This window comes from Saccopteryx leptura, chromosome 5 (genome assembly GCF_036850995.1).
Source record: "Saccopteryx leptura isolate mSacLep1 chromosome 5, mSacLep1_pri_phased_curated, whole genome shotgun sequence".
NCBI lineage: Eukaryota > Metazoa > Chordata > Mammalia > Chiroptera > Emballonuridae > Saccopteryx > Saccopteryx leptura.
The window spans coordinates 96,952,261-96,968,794 of record NC_089507.1 but is presented as its reverse complement, the minus strand read 5'-3'; the positions used below and the strand labels follow the sequence as shown (position 1 = coordinate 96,968,794).

Below are 16,534 nucleotides of genomic sequence, written 5' to 3'. Positions count from 1 at the left end.
TCATATGCCTATGCTGTACACTATTTTTTTTTTTTTTGTAACAGAGACAGAGAAAGGGACAGATATGGACAGACAGACAGGAAGGGAGATGAGAAGCATTAATTCTTCATTGTGGCACCTTAGTTGTTCAGTGATTGCTTTCTCATATGTGCCTTGACTGGGGGTCTACAGCAGAGCCAGTGACCCTTTGCTCAAACCAGCGACCTTGGGTTCAAGCTGGTGAGCTTTGCTCAAACCAGATGAGCCCGTGCTCAAGCTGGCGACCTCAGGGTTTCGAACTCGGTCCTCCGCATCACAGTCCGAAGCTCTACCCACTGCACCACTGCCTGGTCAAGCTATGATGTACATTAACACTAAAAGATTACCTAGCAAATTCAGGTTCTGCCTAATTTCTTCAGCTATAGTTCACCATTATTTCAAAATTAGACCTGTAGGTTCATCTAGTCCTAACCTCTTTTAAATTTTTTATTTCCTGTTGTTAATCTGTTCGTTTTTCCTGAAACTTTTTTAAAATTTTACTTGTCTCTTCATTCACGTCCTCCACCTTTTCCAAACAGGCACCACTGCTCCTAGTACCACTTCCTTCCTTTCACCGCCAACACTCAATAGGAAACGAGCCCTTGGCCCAGGAGCTAAAGTATCTACTCTCTTCACCTCATACCATAGGTCAATGTTAGTGTGAATTTTATTTAAACATTTCATAACCGGTTTAGGGGTTTTTTCAGGTTGATAAGAGGGGCAAAGAAGTTGCAAGTATTTGTGAAAAGACTATTAAAATGATGCAGCATGGAATCCAGGCTGGAGCAGGAGGAATTGCAGACAGAAAGAACTAAAGAAGATACCAAGAGTGGGCAGCTGCCTGACCAGGCGGTGGCGCAGTGGATAGAATGTCAGACTGGATGCAGAGGACCAGGTTCGAGACCCGAGGTCACCACCTTGAGCGCAGGTTTATCTGGTTTGACCAAAGCTCACCAGCTTGAGCCCAAGTTCGCTGGCTCAAGCAAGGGGTTACTCGGTCTGCTGAAGGCCCGCAGTCAAGGCACATATGAGAAAGCAATCAATGAACAACTAAGGTGTCGCAACGAAAAACTGATGATTGATGCTTCTCATCTCTCTTCATTCCCGTCTGTCTGTCCCTATCTATCCCTCTCTCTGACTCTCTCTGTCTCTGTATAAAAAAAAAAAAAAAAGAGTAAGCAGGTGACATGAGGTGGAAGAACTTCTACAAAAGGAAGTCACTAATGCTCACAACACCCCTGTGAGGTAGTTTACAAATATTTAACAGGCTAAACACTTTAGCAAATTGGTAATAGAACTGTAAAGAGAAAGAACTCTAAAAATCAGCTACTTTAATCACTCTGCACTGTTTCACCTAAATACAAACCAACACCAAAGCCTGAAATTTCAAAAAATAATTACTCTCCTTCAAAATATTCATACTAACCCAATATTATAGGACAGATCACTATACTGAACAGATGGTTTATGTGAATAAAATGTCCTAGCAGTTTTTTTAAAACATTTATTTTCAATAAAATATAGTCCTCTCCAAAATCCAATGTCCCTAGCCTATCATTCAAATAAGTGGATTCCATAGAAACTCTCCGTCAGCCCAACTCATTTTGCCTTGGTATATGCTGCCATATGAGTATTACCCCCTACAACCAAATCACTACTCATAATTTCATATCTAGTGGGATTTTTAAACAATTTTCCTTTAGCAAGAGAAAAACATTTGCTTACCTAGTCAATTTCATGAATGTTAATCATATGCAAAAGAATGGTTAAAGAATATAATTTTCATGTGACATTTAAAAATATAAAATTTGACTGAATTTCCACTAAATGTTCAATGCAGTTTTTTGTAACATTTTATCCTGAAAACCATTAGGTCAATTTCCCGCAGGCTGAAACACCAAAGTCAACTAACTGCTAAGCAGTATCAGCAAAGAGGCAACCTCAAAAATCTGTCAGCAGTCTTAACCTGCTTAGAATGCTTTGTTACTGATCTAGATAAAAGCATAGGACACGTCCCTATCAATTCTGTTAATAACAATGAACTACGGGACATCACTAAAAGGAAAATAACAACCGCCTAACGTGCAGTGGCGCAGTGGGTAAAAGCGTTGACTTGGAACTCTGCGGTTGCCGGTTCGAAACCCCGAGCTTGCCTGGTCAAGGCACTTATGGGAGTTGATGCTTTTTGCTCCTCCCCCCTTCTCTCTCTCTCTCTGTCTCTCTCTCTCTTTCTCTCTCTCTCGGCCTCTCTCTCTGTCCCCTCTAAGATGAATAAATAAAATCTAAAAAAAAGAAAAGAACATTTTTTTTAATTCTAAATAGTTTAAAATTTAAAAAAAGCCTGACCGAGCGGTGGCGCAGTGGATAGAGCGTCCAACTGGGATGTGGAGGACCCAGGTTCGAGACCCTGAGGTCGCCAGCTTGAGCATGGGCTCGTCTGGTTTGAGCAAAGCCAAGGTCGCTGGCTTGAGCGGGGGGTTGCTCGGTCTGCTGGAGGCCCGCGGTCAGGGCACATATGAGAGAGCAATCAATGAACAACTAAGGTGTCACAATGAAAAACTGATGATTGATGCTTCTTATCTCTCTCCGTTCCTGTCTATCCCTCTCTCTGACTCTCTGAAAAATCAAAATAAAAAAGAAATATCTAAAAAAAAAAAAAAAAAAAATTTAAAAAAAGAACTCAAAATCAAGAATGAAATTTAATAAACGTAAAATCTTGTCTTTGGAAAAACCAATGCCCCTGGCCAGTTAAGAGCTACGTGGGCAAACGTTAAGGGTTCGACCCCAAGTCAGGTTACACGCAGGAAGCAACCAAAAAATGCACGACTGAGTGGAACAACAAATTCTTTATCCCTTTGTCTTTCTAAAAATGAATAAAAATTAAGCCCTGGCCAGGTAGCTCCGTTGGTTGGAGCAGCCTTCAGGAGCAATGAGGTTAGCCCATTGGCTTTCCAGGTCAGGGCACACACAGGAGCAGATCGATGTTCCTGTCTCTAAAAAACAAACAAAAAAAAAAAAAACAGCAAAACACCCAAGACAGAATATTCAAAGAGCTCTTAGTATCACTGGGGGGGGTGGGGGGGGGGGGTCTGACAATGCTATCCAGAAAAGGTTGTATCACAACATGATCTTATCAATAACAAGACGATGCTAGGAATGGAAGCTGAGGAAGTTCCTTGCCTAAGACCATACCGCTATATATATTTTTTTTTTATTTTTATTTTTTGTAGAGCACTACTAACAGAAACGAAGGGTGACAGTCACTGCGTTATTCTACCAGTCAGACACTTCACAAGGGATTGGCTGGCCAGCCTTGACCCAGGGGTGCCCCAGACAGCAAAGGGAGTACAGAGGGTTGCCCCAGGAACACGCGAGAAGAAAAAAGCCGGGTTACGTGACTACCTGGAGAATGTTTACTCGCAGGTAGGTTATTCCGAGGGCGCCTTTAAGGTCAAACGTGTAGACAGGCTTACTGTACTTAAAGGGCACCCGTTTAAACCTAAGTTAAGGAAATTTCCAAACCATCAGAGCACTCCCACGTCGGCGAAGGTTCCTCAGGATAGACCAAGGGGCGCTGTGGGGGAGCCGGCTCCCCAGGCTCTCGTCACCTGCATACCCCACGCGTGCAGTGGGGGTGCGGTCACTCCCGGAAAGGCAACCCTAAACGACACCCCCGGCGCCTGGACGCCGGACATCGCTGTACAGCTCAACGCACCCTTTTCAGCCTTCACCCACGGTGGGACTGAGAGAGCGGGATAGAGTACACGAAGTCAGGGGCACGTGGGCACAGACGCAAGCAATAAAGTTCGGGAAAGGGCCCCCCACAAGTACTCCCCATCCCAGAGCGAAACCGCGGACGCCTTCACCGGGGCAGCCCGTTACGGAAGGAAGATGGCGGCCCGGCACTCACCAATCACGCCGCTGCCAAGTCCGTTGCCCAGTGCCTGCTGCGCGATACGCTGCCACCCGTCGCTTCCCAGCCACACTGCACCGGGACAGACGCAAAAATACAGAACAGCCACTCAGCCCAGATGCGTCCCCACTACCCGGCAGCCAGACGACCCGCACTTCCGGCGCCGTCGGAAGTTCCGGCCTCGCCCCGCGCAGGAAAAAAAAAAAAAAAAATCCGAAAGTCCCGCCCAGGACGCCGGAAGCCCCGTCGGCCTCACCCTCTTCCGGGCTGCAGGAAGTACCGCCCAGGCCCCAAAAGTTCCACCTGGCGTATCTGCGCCCGTGCCGCCGGAAGTTCCGCCCAGCTTCACGCAGCGCTCTCGTCGCCGGAAGTCCCGCTCGGGCTCCTCCCCTCATCGAAACACCCGCCTCGGCCTCCGGTTAGCACCGGAAGTCTCCTCTCTCTTCTATGTCGCGCCGGAAGTCTCGCTCCACCACCTTCGCTGGTGGGGCAGGGCTTTCGATGGGAGGCGGGGGTCGTTCGCGACGTGGGCGTAATTTCGAAGTTGCTTGTTCCCAGTGGTCCGCGGCCCTCGCTCCCGCGTCGGCGCTTGTCTGGGGAAGCCCTGCGGTGTAGGGTGGCAGATACTCACCGCTGCTAGGTCCCTCGGCGCCTACGCTCCGGTGCATCGTACCGCAGTCCCCTGGACCCGGGGCCGGTACCGACCGTACGGCCAGGCTGCGGACGGAGGTTGTAAGTGAAGCTAGTTGCTCTTCGGAGCCCAGCCGAGATACTATTAATATTTCAGCTTATCTGCAGCAGGTGACTCAGCTAGCGTCCTTTCTGAAATATCCGTTCACCATTGGCTCACGAGAGAAACGAAATCATCGGCTCACTGCGAAAGGCTTTCTTGGCTTTGAGCCAGGCTGGGAAATCTGCATAGCAGATGAGTCCAGCTCCCACTGGGCGTGAAAAGCTTGCCGCAGTGAATCAACAACATGAAAGCATTTCTCTCCTGTTTGGGTTGCACCTTTCTTTAAAAACTAAAGCTCAGCGTTCGAACTCGAGAAGCACTAATACGATTGTTAGACAAAAAATAAACTTAACGTATTTGGTGATTCAAATAACCAAAAAGTAAGAATAAAACCCATGTGTAGTAAAAGCTTATTGCTGTGCACCATTAGGTAAGATGAAACAAGGCCTTCACACTCTAGGAGGTTGTGGAAAACACTCAAGTTTTATTTGTCACCTAATGTGCACAAGGACTTCAGCTAGGCATAGTCGCTGATATGAAAGCTTTATGAACCACAGTCTCTTCAGCTAACTCATGTGCTAACGTGGATTTATTTTACAACACAGCATCCACAGTTTGGATGAAACAGGATATTGTTAACTGAGGTAATTATTTTTTCGTACTTAGGATTCTACAAAAATCACTAAATAAATGAGATGTCACAAAACTAAGAAGGGAAAGAAATCACCACTTTAAGGGCCTATTGTGTGCCAGGCACTTATATTTGCTATCTGGTTTAATCCTTAAAACAATAACATGAAGTGGAAATGTTTCTAAATTGAATTCTAATTAAAAATGAATGTTAAAATTATTTTTCAAAAGTCAAAAAGGCACTATGCAATGGAGCAAAGATTAGATCAAAATCCAGGTCTACATCAAAGCCCATGTTCTTTCTATTCTGTATTCCCTTGATAGGGCTGCTGAAACAAAATACCACAGCTATGTGGTTTAAGCAATAGAAATTTATTAGAAGTCCAAGATCAAGGTGTCAGCAGAGTTGGTTCCTTCTGAGGGCGGTGAGGGATACTATTCAATGCCTCTCTTAGCTACTGCTAGCAGTTGCGCATTCCTTGACTTGTGGCAGCCATAGCTCCAGTCTTCACATTATATTTCCCTGTGTGCAGTTCCCTTCACTTGGCATTCCTTTATAAAAATCATACTGGTTAGGGGCCCATCCTACTGCCCGGTGACTTCATTCTAATTATATCTACAACAACCGTGTTTCCAAAAAGGTCACGTTCTAGGCCCTGGCCGGTTGGCTCAGCGGTAGAGCGTCGGCCTGGCGTGCAGGAGTCCCGAGTTCGATTCCGGACCAGGGCACACAGGAGAAGCGCCCATCTGCTTCTACACCCCTCCCCCTCTCCTTCCTCTCTGTTTCTCTCTTCCCCTCCCGCAGCCGAGGCTCCATTGGAGCAAAGATGGCCCAAGTGCTGAGGATGGCTCTGTGGCCTCTACCTCAGGCTCTAGAATGGCTCTGATCGCGACAGAGCGACGACCCAAATGAGCAGAGCATCGCCCCCTGGTGGGCATGCCGGTGGATCCCGGTCGGGCGCATGCGGGAGTCTGTCTGACTGCCTCCCCTGTTTCCAGCTTCGGAGAAATTAAAAGAAAAAAAAAAAAAAAAAGGTCACATTCTGAGATGCTGGTGATTAGAATTTCAACATATGCATGGAGGGGGGGGGGGGAGTAGACACAATTCAACCATAACACACTGTATCCTGAAATTACTATAGTTAAAAGAAAAAGTCTCAGTTGTAAAAAGTTGTGGTTGCCATTCTGGCATCCAACTACATACTCTTAGAGAAACTAGAGAGTATCCTTCTCCTAAAATAAGTTCCTATTGTGTCACATATCCATCCATGCAAAACACACATGACTTATCTCTATCATGAGGGATATAAAGCTGAATTTAGTAAGATTCAGTTATGAGTGGTTTGATAGGTAGATGAGGTTTGCTGGGTATTAAATCATGTGCTTCATCACATTTTTTATCTGTGCCTCAAACACCTGGGGATACTATAGGGTTGAGCTGATTGATACATTGTTTCATTATCATTCTCAAGTCATTTTATATATGCGTGTTATATGAGATATATATATAATAAACATTTTTTAAGAACTCCATGTTTAGCACTTATTCAGATCTCTGCTCAGAAATCACACCTCAGTGATGGTCTCTGTATCGCTTAAATGTTTAAATTACATAGTACATTAGTATCCCTTAACTGTATTTTATTTTTCCTCATAGTACTTATAACCTCTTGACATTATTTGTGTATTTGCTACTGTTTACCCCACTAGCATGTAAACTGTATAAAAGCAACTTTTTCTATTTTGTTCACTGCTTTATTCTCATGTCCTAGAAAACTACCTGGCACAGTATGCACCCAAAAATGTTTCCTTATAGTAAATAAATACTTGTATATAGACTCTTGAATGCCATAGGTCAAGTTTCACAGTTCCCTTTATGTACCAAATTTATCTAGCTCCGTGCAAAAGGAAAACTAAGAATTAACAATTAGCTGGCATGTGAATTCAATCACCTAAACAACTATTCAGTCTCTCCTATTCATAATTGCTCACTAGGAGAGAAGGAAAGTTAATTCATAGGTTTGTGGACCAGAGTCCAATCCCTACAATAAAATTTTACCAAGACTCACTTACTGCCCCATGTCACCTGTGCCTCATCCATGACACTGGAACAGGTACTGACTTTCTTGCCCCCCCAAAATTACAGTCTCTATACTAGGTTTCACCCAGTACATACTTATCTTTTCTCTCATTTTTGAGTGGAACTTGTTACTTTGTGTGCTGTCCGCATGCTAAACAAAAAGGGACAATTATTCTAATCTCACAGTGAGCATTATGTTTAGTCTTCAAGCTATCTTTAGAAATATGTTTGGTTCAGTTCTAGAAGAGGAGTTTTAATCATTTTGAATAAAGAAATCTGCATTGTTATTGTGACACCTAGATTCTTACAAAGTGAGGTAATTATTTGAGGGAAAAAAATCTCGGGAAATTACTTAATGAACAACAGTATACTGTAAACCTATTCCAGAGGGCATTAGAAAACTATCTCTATTGATCAAAAGTATATCAATGAAAGTAAAATAACTCTAAGGAGCTTTCTACTGGTTTCTAAGCCACACAGTTCATATCTTTTTATTTCTTTATCAATACCACATGACTTATAATCCAAATATCATTTACATTCATAATAATAACAGTGCCCAGTTACTGTTACCAGAAAAGCCAGAGCTTGTGCTGCCTGCAACTGTGAAGCCAATACACAGAGACAAGGACTGAAGTGAATATGAGTGTTGCCAGCAAAGCCAAGAAGGCACAGGGCTTCAGACACAAAGTCTACCTTAATACCCTCAGTTTGCAGGCCTCTTTTATAGGGTGATCAGTGCTCATTAGGGATGGGAAAGGAATGTGGCTGCATGCTCTTTCTCAAGTCTAAATTCTATTCTTCATTACGCCTTAGCATGTTTGCCATACTGGGGTTAAGTTTTCTGGCTTTGTCATTTTTCTCAAGGACTTGGATCAGGTCCAAGAGTTTGGCAGTCAGGGCTGTGGACTCCTGCATTTGATCTGGTTCTCAAGGTCTGACATCTGGGCTAGGGATACAGTCCAGCTGGCATCCCTATGACTGAGAAAAAAACAGACAATTCTGTAACATAGAGTGTAAGATCAATGTATTGGGAATATTTCTACTGTACCTTTACATTCCCCACTGTTAGTTTAACTATCTTGTATCTATAAGATCAGTTTCATATGGAAGTAAATATTTTGCTGTTTTTCTGGGCCTGGAACTGAAACATAACTGAGGCCTAGATGTTATTCCCAGAGGTTAATGCTTAAGTGCTATTCTCTGGCCCCCTGGTTCATTCCCCTGCTAAGGGGGTCTAACTCACATGACTATCAATATGTGAGAGGAAGAAAGATTACCCTGTGGGCAACCAAGTAACCTTTGTTTTCCCAGTTTGCCCATTGTTTGGTACCTGGGGTTTTCTACCCTGGTGGCCTCCTGTGCCCAGCCTCTAGTTATTACTCTGTTCATGTCTGTCCCAACTGCCTATTATATTCCCCCCTCAAGAATTGTGGCCCAGCCTGACCTGTGGTGGCTCAGTGGATAAAGCGTCAACCTGGAACACTGAGGTCGCCAATTAAAACCCTGCACTTGTCTGGTCAAGGCACATGTGGGAGTTGATGCTTCCTGCTCCTCCTCCCTTTCCCTCTCTCTCTCTCTCTCTCTCTCTCTCTCTCTTTCTCTCTCTCTCTCTATCTCTATCTCTATCTCCTCTCTAAAATGAATAAATTTAAAAAGAAAAAAATTTTTTAAATAAAAATAAAGAATCATGGCCCGGAATTCTTTCAGGGAAAAGGAGCACTGTGTCTCTTCTGTTGCTGCTTCCTGCTGAAGAGGGCTGACATTTTTCTTCAGAGCCAAGAGATCCTTGCTCCTCGTCAGAGAGATGATGAGCCTGGGCACAGAAGGAGGTGGTGTTCCCTGAGTGAGAACAGGGCTTGTAACCTGGCGGAAACAAACTGTGTTACAAATCTTAGTATTATTGGGGGAAAGCTTTAATGACAGAATTATGAAAAAAAAATAGTTCTTAATAATTATAAATCAAAGGATGAGGAAAAAAAACATTAGTTCAGAGGGTTGTAGCAAAAACATTCAAAAAAGTTAGAAATATTCAGGATCCAGTCTAGTTTCTGATATTCATAACAATGTGTTATATATAGATTTTACTGAAACATAAATTTTTCTCTGAAATTACCCTCATTTTTATTAAGAAGCCAAATTAAAGCAACTTTATTTATTGTGGTAAGTCTAATTTCAATTTGGCCTGACTGTTTGCATAAACTACAGGAATAGCAATTGACCATATAGGCTTTCTTAAATCCGGTTGGCTCAGTGGTAGAGCATCGGCCTGGCGTGCAGGAGTCCCGGGTTCAATTCCCGGCCAGGGCACACAGGAGAAGCGCCCATCTGCTTCTCCACCCCTCCCATTCTCCTTCCTCTCTGTCTCTCTCTTCCCCTCCCGCAGCCAAGGCTCCACTGGAGTTTGCCCGGGCGCTGAGGATGGCTCTGTGGCCGCTGCCTCAGGCACTAGAATGGCTCTGATTGCGGCAGAGCTACGCCCCAGATGGGCAGAGCATCCCCCAGATGGGCAGAGCATCGCCCCTGGTGGGCATGCCGGGTAGATCCCAGTCGGGCGCATGTGGGAGTCTGTCTGACTGCCTCCCTGTTTCCAGCTTCGGAAAAATACAAAAAAAAAAAAAAAAATCTGCTTTGCTGGAATTTTATAATCTTCAGATTAAGCTTTAATTAGCCCCTCAGGGCAAAAAAAAAAAGTTTTTAATTTAGAAAGACAAGCCACACAGTTGCCAGCAGGCTTGGCCTGCAATACCTGAAAGTCTGGGTGAATTCCTCAAGCTCTTGAGGTCTCCCAAAATGTCTTGAGGCTCCTTTCTTGCCATCTTTCAGGAAAGAAATCTTCACTCCTTACCTAGAGAGATGCCATGAACCATGTCTAAGTAAGGTACTAGGCCCTGTCTCCAATGGGCGTTACCAGCTTTCAAAACTCAGTCTCAATTCCACATGACTTTCTGGTGACATCCAGTGTCCAAGCATGTCCTTTCCAGACGTACAATTCCAGTCAATGTCTTGGTTAATAAAACCAAAATTGAAAATTGGCTTTATGTGACTTATAAAGAGAACAGATTCTTATTGGATTTATGTAAACAAATATATTATCATTACAATATTACTCATTAAGAGTTGCCAGATTCTGGGGGGATGAAGTAGGGAGAAAAACATATAAAGGCCCTAATAGTGCTTATAAAGATATACTTCACTAAATTATTTTAAGAAACAAGTTTTCTTGTATCTGAAAAACAAAAAGATTCAAAAATCAATATTTTTAACAGAATAAAGAAAATACTAATTCTCAGTTCATCTAGTCTCAATCAATATCTGTTTATCCTGACTATTCATCAGTATATCTATGAATCCAGTTATTTCTAAGAGTTCCATAAATCTTCATCCAATTTAGAGGTATGGCTTGAAATTTATCTTCAGAAATCCATTATTTTCTGTGAAGAACTTTAAAAGACATTAATTAAACTAGTAGTAATATCAAATGTTTTTCCAAACCACCTGATTCTAATAACATATTTGAAATTATTTTATTTTATTTTATTTTATTTTTTAAGCGAGAGGAAGGGAGCTGGAGAGACAGACTTCCACTGCACCCTGACTGGGATTCACCCGGCATCCCCTGTCTGGGGCCGATGCTCAAATCCACTGAGCTATCCTCAGTGCCCAGGGCCGACACTCGAATCAGTTGATCCACTGGCTACAAGAGGGGAAGAGAGAGAAAAGGGGGAGAGGGAGGACAAGAAAAGTAGATGGTGCTTCTCTTATGTGCCCTGACTGGGGATCAAACCTGGGATGTCCACATGACACACCAACGCTCTAGCCGCTGAACCAACTGGCCAGGCCCTAATTTTATAAACCATACAAATTAACAGTATTAATAGTTCTAGAGAAGGCAAGGTTTTTCATTTGTCTTTGATAACTTTTCAAGCGAGGCTGGAGGAAGGAGGGGAGATACCATGTACAAGCTACTAGGAGCCACTTATGTTTTTAAAAGGACACATTTTCCCTTCATATGGAGGTTGTGCTATCACCCTATCTATCCCATAGCCTGCACAAGGTTCGGGGTGGTATTAAATAAAGCCCCTATTGTGCCCAGGACCACAGTAATTTCTGGACCTCCAAGAGAAGGCTCTAAGATGTTTAAAAGACTCCCTCTTTCTTTTTTTTCCTGAGTTTTGCTGTGTGGAAAGGGAATGAGATTTTTTTCCCCCATTTTTTAAATGTTTATTTTATTGATTTTAGAGAGAGGAAGGAAGAGGGAGAAACAGGAACACCAATCTGTTCCTGTATGTGCCCTGACCAGGGATTAAACTGGCAACCTCTGCATTCCAGGATAATGCTCTAATCAACTGAGCTATCTGGCCAGGGCTTTTCCCCCATTTTAAACCACTGATTTATTTCCTTTCTGAGTATAATCCTCATTATGGAACAACATGAAAGCTGGTGCATAACACAGTTTTGATTAGTCATTTACTTATAGCTATAGGTTGACCAGTCTTATTCTCTGCCGAAGGTGAGCTACCTATTTTAAAACCTGAGCAAAATCCAGCCCTGGCCAGTTTGCTCAGTGTATAGAACATTGGCCTGGCATGTGGACATCCTGAGTTCAATCCCCAGTCAGGGCAGATACGATAAGCGACCATCTGCTTCTTTTACTTTTCCTCTCCCCTTTCTCTCTCTCTTCCCCTCTAACAGCCAGTGGCTGGATTGGTTTGATCATCAGCCCCCAGCTCTGAGGATAGCTCAGTTGATCCAAGCGTCATCCTCAGGAACTGAGGATAGCTCAATTGATTTGAGCATCAGCCCAAGAGGTTGCCGGGTGGATCCCAGTTGGGGTACATGTCTCTATTTCTCCTCTGCCCCCCCCAAAAAACAAAGACAAAACTCAAACAAATAAGAATGTACAAACCAAATTCTCCAGAAGGAGGAACTGAGACACTAGTCTTAGAATCTTACTTCACACCAACTAATGTTGCAGAGCCTAGACAGTGGAACCAGACAATTCCTGGTGTGCACAGAACAGCAAGAATTTCAGACAGACAGATTGATAGACAGATGAGAGCTCTAAAACTGAAAGTGACTCCTCCTATAAATATTTTACAGACCTGAGTACAATTCCACATAGAAACAAGACAAATTCAATACAGGGACACAGGCATGACACAAAAATAAAACCTAACCAAGCCACATAGCAGAGTTGCTATTCTGCCCCACCCCCACACTGAAAAGAACAAACAGAGCATAAATAACACTTAGCATGGCAAGAACTTAAAGGACATGAAAACAAAGAAACAAGTTCAGGATCTGAAATTCCATTCTATTTAAGTATAAATGAGCACTCCTCAATTATTACAATTTCAAAGCAGCAATGTCCAGAGTATCTAAGTACAGGAATGCGACTACTTTACAGAGTATATATAATCAGAATGCTTTCCATTTATTTAGCTTAATTTTAAGGCCAGCATTTTCTTAGTTTGCATGCAAAAACAATTTAGGCCTCAAAAAAGCTATATTTTGGGTATCCAAAGTTGATATCACTTCATAGATTCATAAGCATTGGTCAACCAATCAGCCAGAATTTGCCCCAAAAGGTTGTTTACAGGAATAGAGGCTTTCCTTCCATTCTTACCAGACAGAGCCCTGTAAAACCAAAAACCAGAAGACACCTTAACCTGATGACCAGTCTAGGTCATAAACACCAGAAACCGGAACACAGAGAGGTACTTCTAAATTCCACACAATAACTCGCAACCCAGGAATTAGCATGCAACCAGACCAGACAGACAGACACTTCTCAGTTTAGTCTCGAGCAGTGGTGATGGAGGAAACTGGGAGGCAGAGAAGGCTAGATTCCCGAGTAAATATGAACTCGGCAGCTTCAGGGAAATTCCATGTTCTCAGTCTCAGGGCCCCCCATCCAGGCAGCCTACTGGACCCTGCCAATAAGAACTTACCAGAGGTCCTGCAGTTGTCCCATCAGTCACCGGAAATTGTCACCAGAACAAGACAGAACTCATGCATCTTGTCACTATGAAGCTAATACACAGAGACAAGGACTGAAGTGAACTGAAGTGTCTGTAATCAAATTGCCAGATAACCTGAAAAGACAGAGGGCCTTGAACACAAAGTCTGCTTTAAACCCTTAGTTTACAGGCCTCTTTAATAGGGTGATCAGGGCTAGTTAGGAATGGGACAGGACTGTGGCTACGTGTCCTTTCTCAGCTTCAAGTCCTATTCTTCACTGGGCCTTGGTACATTTGCCATCCTTAAAATAAGGTTTCTGGCTTTGCCCTATTTTTCTCAAGGACTTGGATTGGGTTTGAGTGCTCTGCAGCCAGGGATGTGGTCTCCTGCATTTGATCTGGTTCTCAAGGCCTGACATCTGGACTAGAGAAGCAGTTCAGCTGGTATCCTTATGCCCAAGGAAGAAAACACTCAGACAGTATAAGGTTAATATTTTGAATGTATTAAGGAAAAGGTGCTCCAATATATGTAGTAACTAGCCCAAGGTCACAGTGTAAGAAGCTAAGCCAGAACTAACTCCTATTTTTTCTCTTCTTGTTAATATTAACCGAACAGAAACCAAATACTCAAACAGCTCTGGAGTGAACTTAAAACTAACTAAAAACCAAAACACTATATGAATCTAAATTTCATAAGTAGGCCTAAGCATATACAATAGATTTCCATTGATGGGCAGTCTGAATTCTGAATTTTCCCACATGTATCAAGATGATATACAAAAATTTCCTGATAGGAACATCATTGTTACCAATATGATGTCAACATTTTACATAACATGAAATCTTCAAAGTAAAGGGCTTCAGGAAGAAATACAAATGGCCAACAGATATATGAAAAGATACTCATCTTCATTAGTTATTAGAGAAATGCAAATCAAAACTACAATGAGATACCACCTCACACCTGTTAAATTAGCTATTATCAATAAGACAGGTAATAGCAAATGTTAGAGAGGCTGTGGAGAAAAAGGAACCCTCATTCACTGTTGGTGGGAATGTAAAGTAGTTACAACCATTATGGAAGAAAGTATGGTGGTTCCTCAAAAAACTGCAAATAGAACTACCTTATGACCCAGCAATCCCTCTACTGGGTATATACCCAAAAAACTCAGAAACATTGATACGTAAAGACACATGTAGCCACATGTTCATTGCAGCATTGTTCACAGTGGCCAAGACATGGAAACAACCAAAAAGCCCTTCAATAGAAGACTGGATAAAGAAGATGTGGCACATATACACTATGGAATACTACTCAGCCATAAGAAATGATGACATCAGATCATTTACAACAAAATGGTGGGATCTTGATAACATTATACGAAGTGAAATAAGTAAATCAGAAAAAAAACAAGAACTGCATTATTCCATACATAGGTGGGACATAAAAACGAAACTAAGAGACATGAACAAGAGTGTGGTGGTTAAGGGGGGGAGGGAAGAAGGGAGAGGGGAAGGGGGAGGGGGAGGGGCACAAAGAAAACTAGATAGAAGGTGACAGAGGACAATCTGACTTTGGGTGATGGGTATGCAACATAATTGAATGACAAGGTAACCTGGATATGTTTTCTTTGAATATATGTACCCTGATTTATTGATGTCACCCCATTAACATTAATAAAAATTTATTTATAATAAAAAAGACAAAAACAATAATAAAAAAAAAAGTAGAGGGCTTGAATGTGAACACTGTGTTATATAAGCTAACTCTCGAGTTTTGGTAACATGAGCCTAGTTATGTTATAAAGGGGAACATAAATAAAAGTTATCTCTGAACTTCAGTTTCTTCATATCAGTGGGGATACCATTTACGGGTAAGGATAGTGTGAAAAAATATAGGTAAAAAGCTCCTAACACAGTAAATAATGGAAGAGAACTAAAGTCTAGCTAAGCTCTCTTCTATTACAGACTAAGGCAGGGGTCGGGAACCTATGGCTCGCGAGCCAGATGTGGCTCTTTTGATGGCTGCATCTGGCTCACAGACAAATCTTTAATAAAAAAAGTAATAACGTTAAAAATATAAAACATTCTCATGTATTACAATCCACTCATTTCCTACCGCTCATGTTCATGGTTGCGGGTGGCTGGAGCCAATCACAGCTATCCTCCGGGATGTACATGGGTCATTGTATGGCTGTCACAGAATTACATTTTAAAATATGTGGCATTCATGGCTCTCTCAGCCAAAAAAGTTCCCGACCCCTGGACTAAGGTGATGAGTAATTCTAGCCATCCATTACTCAGCAACAAGTAGCAAAGTCAATATAGAAACAAAGTCAGGTCTTCTGTATTTGATGGGCTTCCCACTACACCAGCAGTTCTCAAGAGTGGTCTATAAACCCATGACACTTCCAAGACCCTGCAAAGGACTCCATGAGTTACAATTAATTTCAGAATAACACTGTTCACCAATAAAGATCTGAGGCTGTAAAACAGTCTGGACCTGTGGCCTAAATCTGGCCCCACGGTATGTTATGTCCTGTGAGCCAAGAATGGTTGTTCAGTTTTAGTGGTTTGCAGGGCCAGAGAGAGAAGAAAATATTGTGTGGTTTGTGACAATGGTGTGAAATTCCAGCCTCACTGCCCATCGGTGTAGTTTCCTTGAAACAGTTCACACGAGATCCGTGGCTGCATTTGCACTGCCAAGGTGACTGAGTCTCACTGTCTACATCAGCAGTGGCGTTAATCTCTGTGCTGCCTTTGGAGAAGGGACGCTGCAGTCACAACCTTATTAGGAGCCCGAGTTGAGAAAAATTGGGTTAAATCTTACTGGGATATTGGCAAAAGTTTCATGAGTGTTGGGCACATAAATTGGACCTTGAAAAATGGATTCTAACAGAAATCAGAATGAGGCAAAGGAGGGAATAGCAAAACATTTGGTATGGTAAAGGTTACCATGTAATCCACATTTATATATGTAATATATAATATGGGTTATCATAGACAATCCATAAATATTGAAAAATAGGGTGAAAATTGAGGTTGGGGCTCGATCATAGAGGCACAGACTCCTAAAAAGAAAAGTGTACAGAGGGAGAGGATTGACCATCAAGTGCTGCAGATGGTCACACAGGGCAAGAATTTAGAGATGACACTGAGTCCAGCAGTTAAGAGAGAATGGCTGTGAGTGAAGGCCA

The 16,534-nt window shown here is 42.6% G+C and overlaps 2 protein-coding genes across 5 annotated transcripts in view; one reads left to right on the top strand and one right to left on the bottom strand.

Moving 5' to 3' along the window:
- WDR37 (WD repeat domain 37) overlaps positions 1–4,795 on the bottom strand; it is a 71,451-nt gene extending 66,656 nt beyond the window's left edge. The window contains exon 1 of one of the 4 annotated variants that reach the window (XM_066386755.1): positions 4,563–4,795. The gene's annotated coding sequence lies outside the window, so the exon portion shown is untranslated. Of the gene's footprint in view, positions 1–3,733; positions 3,764–3,928; positions 4,119–4,187; positions 4,208–4,562 lie in introns of those variants that run through there. The other 3 variants (XM_066386757.1, XM_066386754.1, XM_066386756.1) reach the window with 3 other exon arrangements.
- LARP4B (La ribonucleoprotein 4B) overlaps positions 1–16,534 on the top strand; it is a 400,705-nt gene that overhangs the window by 139,312 nt on the left and 244,859 nt on the right. The gene's annotated exons all lie outside the window — the stretch shown is intronic.